At 48.1% G+C, this 13,570-nt stretch overlaps 1 long non-coding RNA gene across 1 annotated transcript; it reads right to left on the reverse strand.

The window, feature by feature from the left end:
• Nucleotides 1-3,086: 3,086 nt before the first annotated feature.
• Nucleotides 3,087-12,074, reverse strand: LOC144676724 (uncharacterized). The gene is made up of 4 exons (XR_013575407.1): nucleotides 11,969-12,074; nucleotides 8,999-9,036; nucleotides 8,184-8,234; nucleotides 3,087-4,996 (listed from the first exon to the last, which is right to left on the reverse strand). It is a non-coding gene; the product is annotated as an uncharacterized LOC144676724 (long non-coding RNA).
• Between the last annotated feature and the right edge of the window lie 1,496 nt (nucleotides 12,075-13,570).

The raw sequence follows: 13,570 nt of genomic DNA on the forward strand, positions 1-13,570 counted from the left end.
CTCACACACTGGCCGCTCACACACTGGCCGCTCACACACTGGCCGCTCGCACACTGGCCACTCGCACACTGGCCGCTCACACACTGGGCCACTCACACACTGGGTCACTCACACACTGGGTCACTCACACACTGGGCCACTCACACACTGGGCCACTCACACACTGGCCGCTCACACACTGGGCCACTCACACACTGGCCACTCGCACACTGGCCACTCGCACACTGGCCACTCACACACTGGCCGCTCCTCTTCAGCTTCCCCTCCTTTTATTTTCAATCTCTGCGCTCTTTTTAAAATAAACTCCCCTCGCTCCCCACGCTCTTTTTAAAATAAACTCCCCTCGCTCCCCACGCTCTTTTTAAAATAAACTCCTCTCGCAACATAAGATGCTGTTTGTTCATTCTGACCTAAATATCAGCCACAATATCTAGCTGTTCCTCCTTATCAAAGCCCTCAGGCGTAATGTACTGATTGCTAAGGATTCTCTAAGCCCTTGGTCACAGGGCTTACTGCTTCATTGTCTCTTACCCAAGCCCACGGCTGGTTGTCATAAAGATTAAGGCTTTCTTTGGCCAACGCCGCCTGCTTCCATGTGCAGCGAATTGTCGTTTGATCTGAACACAGAAATCTCCTAAGACAATTTTAAAATTAATTCATTGTGTGTGGGTATCTCTGGCCAAGCAGCATTTATTGCCTATTCCTAATTACCTTTGAGTCAGTGTTGGTGGGCTGCCTTTTTAAACCGCTGCAGTCCGTGTGGTGCAGGTACACCCACTGTGCTGTTAGGAAGGAGTTCCAAGATTTTCACCCAGCGACAGTGAAGGAACAGCAAATATTTCCTAGTCAGAATGGTGAGTGACTTGGAGACGGACTTCCAGGCGGTGGTGTTCCCGTGTGTCTGCTGCCCTTGTCCTTCTAGATGGTAGTGGTCATGTGTTTGGAAAGTGCTGCCTAAGGAGCACTTAATAATATTTATTATGTGAAGATTTGTGCACTGAATTCAGAAGTCATGAGTCCACTAACAACTTCAGAGATTTTTAAAGAATAAATTAAAATGTTTATTAACAAAAGAAAAGATTTCAAGATTACAGTTACTTATTATTATAACAAATCCCAAAACCCCTAACTAACCTGACTCCCATTTACACACCTCCTTTAAGGCAACAGTCCAAAGTAAATTTTCAATTTAAACATGCAATCCAGCAAGGTTACCACAACACCCACTCGACAGTGGAATCCCAATTTTTTTTAACACAACTTTAGTTACTGAAGCAGCATTTCTTCTTCAGAGTGGCATCCTCCAAATCGGCGTCACATGGTGTACCTATCCAGGTTTTACATGGCCACCCCAACATAGTCCTCCATCCTTCTTTGCATATGTTTCTCTCTCTTTAATGTGTAATATCCTATTGTTGTACATCTCTTTGGAAATTTACTTTTCCCATAATATAAAAACCTTTCATGTCAATATCACGGTCACTTGTGGGAAAAATAAACACATTGCTTTGTCTTACTTATCTTGTTAGTTGTAAACATTACACCATCCCTTTGAAAATCGGAAAACCCCTTCACTTATCTAAGAATGTAAACTTCTTTTGCACCCTATCTGTGAAACCCTCAGCCTAACGTATCCATCTCAACTGCAAAAGTCTGCTTTACATCTAACTCTTTCGTTAACTTCAATCTTGTAGTCTAAGTGTTTCTACTCTAATTAAATCAAGTCACACAGACAGAACCATCCTCCCTCACACCCATAAGCCTACAATAACATTATGAAAAGTATGATAATTTTGTGACACTATCGCTTGCTGCTTATGCTGTTTGACACGCATGTAGTCCTGTGTTATAGCTTCACCAGGTTGACACCTCATTTTTAGGTATGTCTGGTGCTGCTCCTGACATGCCCTCCTGCACTCTTCATTGAACCAGGGTTGATCCCCTGGCTTGATGGTAATGGTAGAGTGGGGGATATGCTGGGCCATGAGGTTACAGATTGTGTTCGAGTACAATTCTGCTGCTGCTGATGGCCCACAGCGCCTCATGGATGCTCAGTCTTGAGTTCAAAATCGATCCCATTTAGCACAGTGGTAGTGCCACACAACACGATGGAGGGGATCCTCAATGTGAAGGTGGGACTTTGTCTCCACAAGGACTGTGTGGCGATCACTCCTACCAATACTGTCATGGTCAGAGCATCTGCGGCAGGCAGGTTGGTGAGGATGGGGTCAAGCATATTTTTCCCTCTTGTTGGTTTCCTCACCACCTGCTGCAGACCCAGTCCAGCAGCTATGTCCTTTAGGACTCAGCCAGCTCAGTCAGTAGTGGTGCTACCGAGCCACTCTTGGTGATGGACACTGAAGCCCCCCACCCAGAGTACATTCTGCGCCCTTTCCACCCTCAGTGCCCACTCCAAGTGGTGTTCAACATGGAGGAGCACTGATCCAATGACAAGCTTATATCCAAGTAGTCTCCATCCCGAGGGAGCTCCCAAAACAATCCATCCTTCACCACTCTTCTGATATTGGAAATTTCCGATGCCTTATTCATGTTCTCCCATCTTGATTTCTGTTCAGGGGGAAAATCCATCAAATTAATTTTTTTCATGGGATGTGGGTGTCACTGGCTGGGCCAGCAGTTTTGCCCATCCCTAATTGCCCCTTGAGAAGGTGGTGGTGAGCTGCCTTCTTGAGCCGCTGCAGTCCCTGTGGTGTAGGTACACCCACGTGCTGTTAGGGAGGGAGCTCCAGGATTTTGACCCAGCGACAGTGAAGGAACGGCGATATATTTCCAAGTCAGGATGGTGAGTATAGGGATGGGGAACTTCCAGGTGGTGGTGTTCCCATGTGTCTGCTGCCCCTGTCCTTCTAGATGGTAGTGGTCGTGGGTTTGGAAGGTGCTGTCTAATGAGCTTTGGCGAGTTCCTGCAGTGCATCTTGTAGATAGTACACACACTGCTGCTACTGTGCGTCGGTGGTGGAGGGAGTGAATGTTTGTGGATGGGGTGCCAATCAAGCTTTGTCCTGGGGGGGTCTTGAGATTCTTGAGTGAGCAACTGGTCGCCCACAGATCATGAGACACAGAAGTAGGTGGAGAGAAAATTAAATTTTATTTTAAAAAAAAAATTCTGTTGTCTGGTTTACACAGATTGAAATTTCTATACAGACAATTTAAAAAAACAAACCCAGCAGAGATAAATGGGAAAAGCTAATTGCAAAGAAAATGATGTCAACATCTGTAACAGGGCAAGTTAATGGACCCAGTGCGGACTGTTTATCAGTAGTCGAAACTCAAACGTAATGAAAAGTTTGAATAGGATGGAGAGATGGAGGGGAACATGTCAGCAAAATACTATCACAAAGGAAACTTTCGTAAAACAACACGCGGCTGAAGTGACAAATTGGTGAAAGGTATGTAACGCCATCTGAGCCCGGTTGTGGACAGAGAGAAGAGAATTGAAAATGGCTCCGAAATGGAAGACAATAAAGTGGGAAAATCACTGGGAGAAAGGGACTGAAGCAGTTGATTAAGATCTGAGGTGGCTGTTTTCAATGTTCATCTCAGACAGCCGGGGACACACCTGCAGAGAGAGAGGATAATGGGGGCAATTTTCATCTATTGCCGCCCCCTCCATAGGGAAACCTTGGGAACGATAGAAAGCACCACGGGACCTGTGTGTAAATGCAGGCTTGCTCCCAGTTCCCCAGGTTTTAAACCTGCTGAATTAGATTCCAATGATGCCCCACATCGATTTCACTTAGAGTGATAGTAACAGCATAGCAGGTCACTGAGAGAAAGGGCTGCAGGTTAATGATTGACAAGCAACACCACATTATTCTTACAGGAAGTGCAGACATGTGCAGCAATGCTGCCTCTGATTCCATGCTGGGCTCCTCAATGGTGCTGGCCCTGTGATGTCTTAAGTATTGGAAATGTCATAAACAAAACCGAGCACTGGGTTGAACATCTCCAATTGGTCTGTCTGACTTCCCTCTTCAATTCACCACTTCAATTATCATTCCCATTCCCACAATCAACATGTTCACCTTGTGCCTCCCACCGCATTCCACACAATCTCAATGCCACCATTCTGATTGTAGGGGTAAGGATGTGATTTCGCATAAATCCTCACCTGGGCAAAGAAGGAGACACTAGCAAACGTCATCAAAAGATTAGCCAAATAGGTAGAAGGAGGAGGAGAGAAAAAGGTGGAGAGGTTTAGGGTGCGAATTCCTGGGCTGCGGACACGGGCAAGTTGAAAGCACGGCCACCAATGGCGGAGCGATTAAAATCCAGGGTGAACAAGAGGCTGGAATTGGGAGGATGCAGAGACGTCAGAGGGCTGTAGGGAGTTGGTCACAGAGCTAGAGAGAGGTGAAACAATGGAGAGCTTTGAATCTAAGGCTGAGAAACTAATTGTGGCGATCGGAAACGAAAATAACTTCTAGAGTTTCTATCTGGGAAGCTAATATTTATGTCATATCATATCATGGCTCTGAGCATCCCGGCAATAGCATTATTGTTAGTACAGTGTTCTCAAAACAATCTCGATTATACTTGAAAGAATGATGAGAAAAAATCTTACAACTGTCAATACAGTGTCACAGAAACATAGAAATTGAGGGATTATTCTTCTCAACGTTTCTTAATTTTCAATAAATTACCCAAAAACAGTGGCGTGCTGAGGGCCCGAGCGATTTGAGTCAGGCTGATTTTGAGTCTTCAATGCTAACTTCACAGAAATATTTACAAGATCCATTCTGATACCACGGGCAGAATTTTACATTTCACAGCCCCGCGGGAGTCAATGAGACTTTTGAACAGCTCAACCCACTTTGTAAAATTCTGCCCCATGGAACTGTTCTATCAAAGCAAACTTCACAAAAGCATGTGAAAAAAATATAACAGGGAGAACATGGAAAATTGGCGTGGTACAAAAATTATCGGGACCAAGAATGAGAGCAATTCAGTAGCCAGGTCACTGCTTCAGCTGGACCTGTAACACAAACAAATACATCTTACTGCATTGCAAGAGGAAAGGTTCGGCCAGCACCTTCACAAGGACAACTGGACACTGCAATTCCTGTGGCAGCCCCACCTTCCGACAGTTTCTGACCACAAACAACAAGGGTCATGCCTTTAGGTTGAACCAGTGATAGTGAACATACAGAACACAGTTACAAGCAGGTAGTGTACACGGCAATCAGCAACTTCACACACTGACCATACTTACCCAATCTAACAGACAGGCAGGTCGACATGAGTCTGTGTCCAGTGAGTCTGGTTCTAGTATAGACACCGGTCCACAGTGAGTCTGGGTCTAGTATAGAGACCATTCCACAGTGAGTCTGGGTCTAGTATAGACACCTGTCCACAGTGAGTCCGGGTCTAGTATAGAGACTGGTCCACAGTGAGTCTGGTTCTAGTATAGAGACCTGTCCACAGTGAGTCCGGGTCTAGTATAGACACCTGTCCACAGTGAGTCCGGGTCTAATATAGAGACCAGTCCACAGTCAGTCTGGTTCTAGTACAGAGACCAGTCCACAGTGAGTCTGGTTCTAGTATAGAGACCGGTCCACAGTGAGTCTGGGTCCAGTATAGACACTGGTCCACAGTGAGTCTGGTTCTAGTATAGAGACCAGTCCACAGTGAGTCTGGTTCTAGTATAGAGACCGGTCCACAGTGAGTCTGGTTCTAGTATAGAGACCAGTCCACAGTGAGTCTGGGTCTAGTATACAGACCGGTCCACAGTGAGTCTGGTTCTAGTATAGAGACCGGTCCACAGTGAGTCTGGTTCTAGTATAGAGACCAGTACACAGTGAGTCTGGGTCTAGTATAGAGACCGGTCCACAGTGAGTCTGGTTCTAGTATAGAGACCGGTCCACAGTGAGTCTGGTTCTAGTATAGAGACCAGTCCACAGTGAGTCTGGGTCTAGTATACAGACCGGTCCACAGTGAGTCTGGTTCTAGTATAGAGACCGGTCCACAGTGAGTCTGGTTCTAGTATAGAGACCGGTCCACAGTGAGTCTGGTTCTAGTATAGAGACCAGTCCACAGTGAGTCTGGTTCTAGTATAGAGACCGGTCCAGAGTGAGTCTGGTTCTAGTATAGAGACCAGCCCACAGTGAGTCTGGTTCTAGTATACAGACCGGTCCACAGTGAGTCTGGTTCTAGTATAGAGACCGGTCCACAGTGAGTCTGGTTCTAGTATAGAGACCGGTCCATAGTGAGTCTGGTTCTGGTATAGAGACCGGTCCACAGTGAGTCTGGGTCTAGTATAGACACTGGTCCACAGTGAGTCTGGTTCTAGTATAGAGACCAGTCCACAGTGAGTCTGGTTCTAGTATAGAGACCGGTCCACAGTGAGTCTGGTTCTAGTATAGAGACCGGTCCACAGTGAGTCTGGGTCTAGTATAGACACTGGTCCACAGTGAGTCTGGTTCTAGTATAGAGACCAGTCCACAGTGAGTCTGGTTCTAGTATAGAGACCGGTCCACAGTGAGTCTGGTTCTAGTATAGAGACCAGTCCACAGTGAGTCTGGGTCTAGTATACAGACCGGTCCACAGTGAGTCTGGTTCTAGTATAGAGACCGGTCCACAGTGAGTCTGGTTCTAGTATAGAGACCGGTCCACAGTGAGTCTGGTTCTAGTATAGAGACCAGTCCACAGTGAGTCTGGTTCTAGTATAGAGACCGGTCCAGAGTGAGTCTGGTTCTAGTATAGAGACCAGCCCACAGTGAGTCTGGTTCTAGTATACAGACCGGTCCACAGTGAGTCTGGTTCTAGTATAGAGACCGGTCCACAGTGAGTCTGGTTCTAGTATAGAGACCGGTCCATAGTGAGTCTGGTTCTGGTATAGAGACCGGTCCACAGTGAGTCTGGGTCTAGTATAGAGACCAGTGCACAGTGAGTCTGGTTCTAGTATAGAGACCGGTCCACAGTGAGTCTGGTTCTAGTATAGAGACCGGTTCACAGTGAGTCCGGGTCTAGTATAGAGACCGGTCCACAGTGAGTCTGGGTCTAGTATAGAGACCAGTCCACAGTGAGTCCGGGTCTAGTATAGACACCTGTCCACAGTCAGTCTGGTTCTAGTATAGAGACTGGTCCACAGTGAGTCTGGTTCTAGTATAGAGACCGGTCCACAATGAGTCTGGGTCTAGTATAGAGACCAGTCCACAGTGAGTCCGGGTCTAGTATAGACACCTGTCCACAGTGAGTCCGGGTCTAGTATAGAGACTGGTCCACAGTGAGTCTGGTTCTAGTATAGAGACCTGTCCACAGTGAGTCCGGGTCTAGTATAGACACCTGTCCACAGTGAGTCCGGGTCTAATATAGAGACCAGTCCACAGTCAGTCTGGTTCTAGTACAGAGACCAGTCCACAGTGAGTCTGGTTCTAGTATAGAGACCGGTCCACAGTGAGTCTGGTTCTAGTATAGAGACCGGTCTACAGTGAGTCTGGTTCTAGTATAGAGACCGGTCCACAGTGAGTCTGGTTCTAGTATAGAGACCGGTCCACAGTGAGTCTGGGTCTAGTTATAGAGACCGGTCCACAGTGAGTCTGGTTCTAGTATAGAGACCAGCCCACAGTGAGTCTGGTTCTAGTATAGAGACCGGTCCACAGTGAGTCTGGTTCTAGTATAGAGACCGGTCCACAGTGAGTCTGGGTCTAGTATAGAGACCGGTCCACAGTGAGTCTGGGTCTAGTATAGACACCAGTCCACAGTGAGTCTGGTTCTGGTATAGAGACCAGTGCACAGTGAGTCTGGTTCTAGTATAGCGACTGGTCCACAGTGAGTCTGGTTCTAGTATAGAGACCGGTCCACAGTGAGTCCGGGTCTAGTATAGAGACCGGACCACAGTGAGTCTGGTTCTAGTATAGAGACCGGTCCACAGTGACTCCGGGTCTGATATAAATCCTGGTCCACAATGAGACTCTGACTATATTATGGAGCTCTGCTTGTTTGCTTGTGTGTTTGTGTATTTTTGAAAGTCGATGTGGTTTTCTATAGGATTGATTAGCTGGGCACCTATCCAATGTTGTTGCTCCTCCAAATTTGCTGTCCTGATGAGGTGAATATCAGTGTTCACCTCACGAGTATTTAGTCAATGTGGAAAGCCGTGTCTGATGGTAACCGGGGCTGATGCCAGGCAGTGGTTAGAATTCCAGTTTATACCTACCAACAATTCATGAGCTCTTCAGTGACAGCATCCCATCCATTTAGTTTATTTTCTCCTGTAAGAGAAGGTTACGTCAGTCCTGAATGTAACAACATTTGAGAGAGAATGTCCCTCCCCTCCCTGACTCTCCGTGTTCATGACCAATCATTCGACCTCAGTCAGAGGGTAAAGCACTCTCAGCAAGCTTTTGCTCATGCCATTTCTCCCTTTCTCTCTGGCCGACCATCCCACATGGGCACTCTTAGCCCATTACCTACATGGGCACTATTCTCGTTGGTGCCCCAATAGTGAGTGGCTCTCCAACCATGGGCAGGGGGACAAGAACAGTCAAAATGTGGCAGAGGACAGGCACCACGTAAGCATCATCAACTGGAATCTTGTTCTACAGTTCTCCCTGCACAGAGGGACTCAGACAGAACGTGTTTCAGAGCCTCCCAATTCTATGGGAAGGGGAGGAGTGCAGGAATGGTGAGAGTGGGGAGGGAATGGGTAGGACTACCTCAGTGCTGCACCAAATTGTTGGCTCAGATTCCATGCTCTTGTCTCCAGGGCAGGAATTAAACCCCTTGAACACACCCAACACCCCAGGATGCTCCAAACTTGTGTCCTGACTCTGTGAATTACTAGGTTCATTGCTGGAAAGGGGTCTAACTCTGGGGCCCTGTAGTGAAGGGGCCATCACCTTCAGAACTGCCCCAACCAGCAAGAATGTCCATATCAGCTGCAACTCCCTACCTTCCGAAAGGGAGACGTTACTTTGAACTGTGACTGTATGACTTGTGGGTTCAGTGAATGTAAATATTGCAGCTGTCTTTTTACCTTGCCTTCTTCTGTCGAATTAAACACCAGAGGATAAACTGAAAGACAAAGGTAAAATACAGTCTGTGTGTGATCTTTCATTCCTTCTGTCAACAACCACATGCTTCCAATGCAGATCTTTTAACAACAGACAGACTCTCGAGGATTCCACAGGAGAGGAACTTAGGGTGAAGTTGACACATATTGGGACAGGTGACTATAAGCACGGAAAAAGGATCAATTGAAGAAGGAGAGAAGGAAGACAGAGAGAGAGGTAGGGTTGTCGGGAATGGAGGAGGTTGCAGAGATAGGGAGGGTTGTCAGGAATGGAGGAGGTTTCAGAGATAGGGAGGGGTGTAGGGGCTGGAGGAGGTTACAGAGATAGGGAGGGTTGTCAGGGATGGAGGAGGTTATAGAGATGGGGGGGGTTCTAGGGGCTGGAGGAGGTTACAGAGATAGGGATGGTTGTCAGGGATGGAGGAGGCTATAGAGATAGGGAGGGTTGTAGGGGCAGGAGGAGGTTACAGAGATAGGGAGGGTTGTAGGGGCAGGAGCAGGTTACAGAGATAGGGAGGGTTATAGGGGCAGGAGGAGGTTGCAGAGATAGGGGGGGTTATAGGGGCAGGAGGAGGTTGCAGAGGTAGGGAGGGCTATAGGGGCAGGAGGAGGTTGCAGAGATAGGGAGGGTTGTAGGGGCTGGAGGACGTTACAGAGATAGGGAGGGATGTAGGGGCTGGAGGAGGTTGCAGAGATAGGGAGGGTTATAGGGGCTGGAGGAGGTTACAGAGATAGGGAGGGTTATAGGGGCAGGAGGAGGTTGCAGAGATAGGGAGCGTTGTAGGGGCAGGAGGAGGTTACAGAGATGGGGAGGGTTATAGGGGCTGGAGGAGGTTACAGAGATAGGGAGGGTTATAGGGGCAGAAGGAGGTTACAGAGATAGGGAGGGTTATAGGGGCTGGAGGAGGATGCAGAGATAGGGAGGGTTATAGGGGCTGGAGGAGGTTACAGAGATAGGGAGGGTTATAGGGGCAGGAGGAGGTTGCAGAGATAGGGAGGGTTGTAGGGGCAGTAGGAGGTTACAGAGATAGGGAGGGTTATAGGGGCAGGAGGAGGTTACAGAGATAGGGAGGGGTGTAGGGGCAGGAGGAGGTTACAGAGATAGGGAGGGTTATAGGGGCTGGAGGAGGTTACAGAGATAGGGAGGGGTGTAGGGGCAGGAGGAGGTTACAGAGATAGGGAGGGTTATAGGGGCAGGAGGAGGTTGCAGAGATTGGGGGGAGTGGGACCATAGATGAATTGACCAATTCTCTTCATGCTTTCTGCTCTTAGATAACATAAGAACATAAGAACTAAGAGCAGGAGTAGGCCATTCAGCCCCTCGAGCCTGCCCCGCCATTCATTACGATCATGGCTGATCTCATTTCGGCCTCAACTCCAATTTCCCGCCCTCTCCCCATAACCTTTCAACCTGTTACTAATTAAAAATCTGTCTATCTCCTCCTTAGATTTATTCAGCGTCCCAGCATTCACTGCACTCCGAGGTAGTGAATTCCACAGATTCACAACCCTTTGAAAAAAGTAATTCCTCCTCATCTCTGATTTAAATCTATCACCCCTTAGCCTAAAACTATGGCCGATAACCAAGCGATGGAACCCTCTGCGAAGACCTCAATTCCTCACCACTCTGCGATCATCCAGTCCAAACTGGTACAGAAGGTAAAGTCGCACGGGATCAGAGGTGAGCTGGCAAATGGATACAGAATTGGCTTGGTCATAGAAGACAGAGGGTAGCGGTGGAAGGGTGCTTTTCTGAATGGAGAGCTGTGACTAGTGGAGTTCCGCAGGGATCAGTGCTGGGACCTTTGCTGTTTGTAGTATACGCAAATGATTTGGAGGAAAATGTAACTGGGCTAATTAGTAAGTTTGCAGATGACACTAAGGCTGGAGGAGTTGCAGATAGTGAAGAGGATTGTCAAAGGATACAATGGGATATAGTTCGGTTAGAGACTTGGGCGGAGAAATGGCAGATGGAGTTTAATCCGGACAAATGCGAGGTAATGCATTTTGGAAGGTCTAATACAGGCAGGAATTATACAGTAAATGGCAGAACCCTTAAGTGCATCGATGGGCAGAGGGATCTGGGTGTACAGGTCCACAGGTCACTAAAAGTGGCAACGCAGGTGGATAAGGTAGTCAGGAAGGCATATGGCATGCTTGCCTTCATTGGCAGGGGTATTGAGTATAAAAGCTGGGAAGTCATGCTGCAGCTGTATAGAACCTTGGTTAGGCCACACTTGGAATATTGCGTGCAATTCTGGTCGCCACATTACCAGAAGGATATGGAGGCGTTGGAGAGGGTGCAGAGGAGGTTTACTATGGTGCTGCCTGGTCTGGAGGTTATTAGCTATGAGGAGAGGTTGGAGAAACTCGGATTGTTCTCACTAGAGCGACGGAGATTGAGGGGCGACTTGATAGAAGTTTACAAAATTATGAGTGGCATGGACAGAGTAGATAGTCAGAAGCTTTTTCCCAGGGTGGAAGAGTCAATTACGAGGGGACATAGATTTAAGGTGAGAGGAGAAAACTATAGAGGAGATGTGCGGGGCAAGTTTTTTACGCAGAGTGTAGTGAGTGTCTGGAATTCGCTGCCAGAGGAGGTGGTGGAAGCAGGTACGATAGTGGTGTTTAAGAGGCAGCTTGACAAATATGTGAATAGGATGGGATTAGAGGGATACGGACCCCGGAAGTGCAAAATGTTTTAGTTTGACAGGCAATATGATGGGCGCAGGCTTGGAGGGCCGAAGGGCCTGTTCCTGTGCTGTACTTTTCTTTGCTCTTTGTTCAAACAGGGGGACAGAGTCCGCAATTGGAGCTGGAAGCTGTGCCTTGGCTGGGAGTCTGCAGCCTCCACTGCGATTCGGGGACTACAGTCTGGCTGAAGATCAACCTGATCAGCAAAACAGGTTAAAATATCTACATCGAGGCAATTACCTTTCACAGTAAATATCCAGTAGAAAAATTTCAATGTGCCGTACAGAACGAAAGCACAAATGAACATCCCAATCGCGTCATCGATGGAAGGACCAGCAGCTCCTGCAGGGAGACAAAGAGAGAACCTGTCAACCACCTCTTGGTACCATCGCTCCCACTGAGCAGGTGGACCCTAAATGTGCACCTTCAGAGTAAATCCTCCCTATTTTCCTCCTCACCTCGCACAGCAGGATCCCCTCCAAAGGTCAGAAGGTCATGACGGGGATCAGCCTCAGAATTCAGCATGAAATAAACTAGCAGATCAAGGGACACGGGCACGTTGAACCTGTGGACGGCAGCATTGAGGTGGAACTGGGCCATCCCCCAAACCCTTTCCCTCCCACCCCTCCCCAACTCCCCCCACCCTGATAATCGGAGCTGTTCAGCGACCCCGTGGACATATCGGACCAGGTTTAAGGATGTCCCCATCCGCTGCAGAGGACTGCCCGCTTTTTACAGAACCAGCTGCTTTTTCAGGGAATGCAGATCAGGGCAGTTGGTCCTCCCCGCCAGCTTACCACCCAGTCCAAAATTCGCCTCGTCCATCAGTTTCCATCCGGCGCCCAAGGCTGCAGCGAGGCCGGAGAGTGCTGCATCCTCTCTGATGCTCAGCAAAGGCAGCTGATACAAGCAGAGCAGAGCAGGGTGTGAATATTGAACCAACTCTCAAAACTGACTGTTATCTGAACCTCATCCAGAATATCCCTTTCAAACCAGTGTTCAAAAAAAAAACCTCCCAAAACCAGGCCACTTTAATCTTCCGATGCCAAGGTTCCCTCTCTGGAAAAGGGATCACTTTTAACCCAACAACGAGAGCCTGCATTTCACTGGCTCCATTAACACACAAAAAAAAACACATCAGGAAGCACGTCACAAAGGTGCAATCAGACAAGAACTGACAGGGTCAAAGAACATAGGAAAGGTGCCGACGTTAGGAGGTGCAACCAAAAAGCCTGGCCAAAGAAGTGGGTTTTTTTTTAAAATGGCCTTTGAGGGAGGAGAGAGGGAGGTAGAGAGAGGCAGAAAGGGTTAATGAGGGGATTGGAGAGAGTGCACCCAGACAGGTGGAGAAAGGGGGCTGTGGATAGACCAGGTTCGAGGAGGGCAGAGTTCTTGGAAGAGGGTAGGGCTGGGAGGAGTTACGGAGACTAGGACAAAGCAATCCAGACGGAAGGTTTATAAAGTATGGGGCTGGACCCTATGCAGATGATCGCAATGAGAACAGTGTGACCCCTTTCTTAATAAGGGGTCCTGACTCTCTTTAAAGGGGCTCCCTGGGGCAAGCCTTGCTAGTTAAACAGGTGAAGAATGTTGGTGACTAGCGTGGGTCACAGGCTGGGATGGGAAATAACCTCACGAGGGTCATGGTACTGGTTCAGAGACTCTCGGGCCAGGCGTGTGCAAACTGGAATATCAAAGTATGAGGGCTAACAATGAGCTACACTCAAGCTGGTAAGCATGGTTCTCACACATTGACCCTGGTCCTCAGGGTGTTAGAAGAGTCGGGGTCTGGACACCGAGTGTATTAGCCCCTAGTTTGTGTTGCCTTTACCTGCGACCCTC

Source organism: Cetorhinus maximus, unplaced genomic scaffold, assembly GCF_964194155.1.
Source record: "Cetorhinus maximus unplaced genomic scaffold, sCetMax3.hap1.1 HAP1_SCAFFOLD_1853, whole genome shotgun sequence".
Lineage (NCBI taxonomy): Eukaryota > Metazoa > Chordata > Chondrichthyes > Lamniformes > Cetorhinidae > Cetorhinus > Cetorhinus maximus.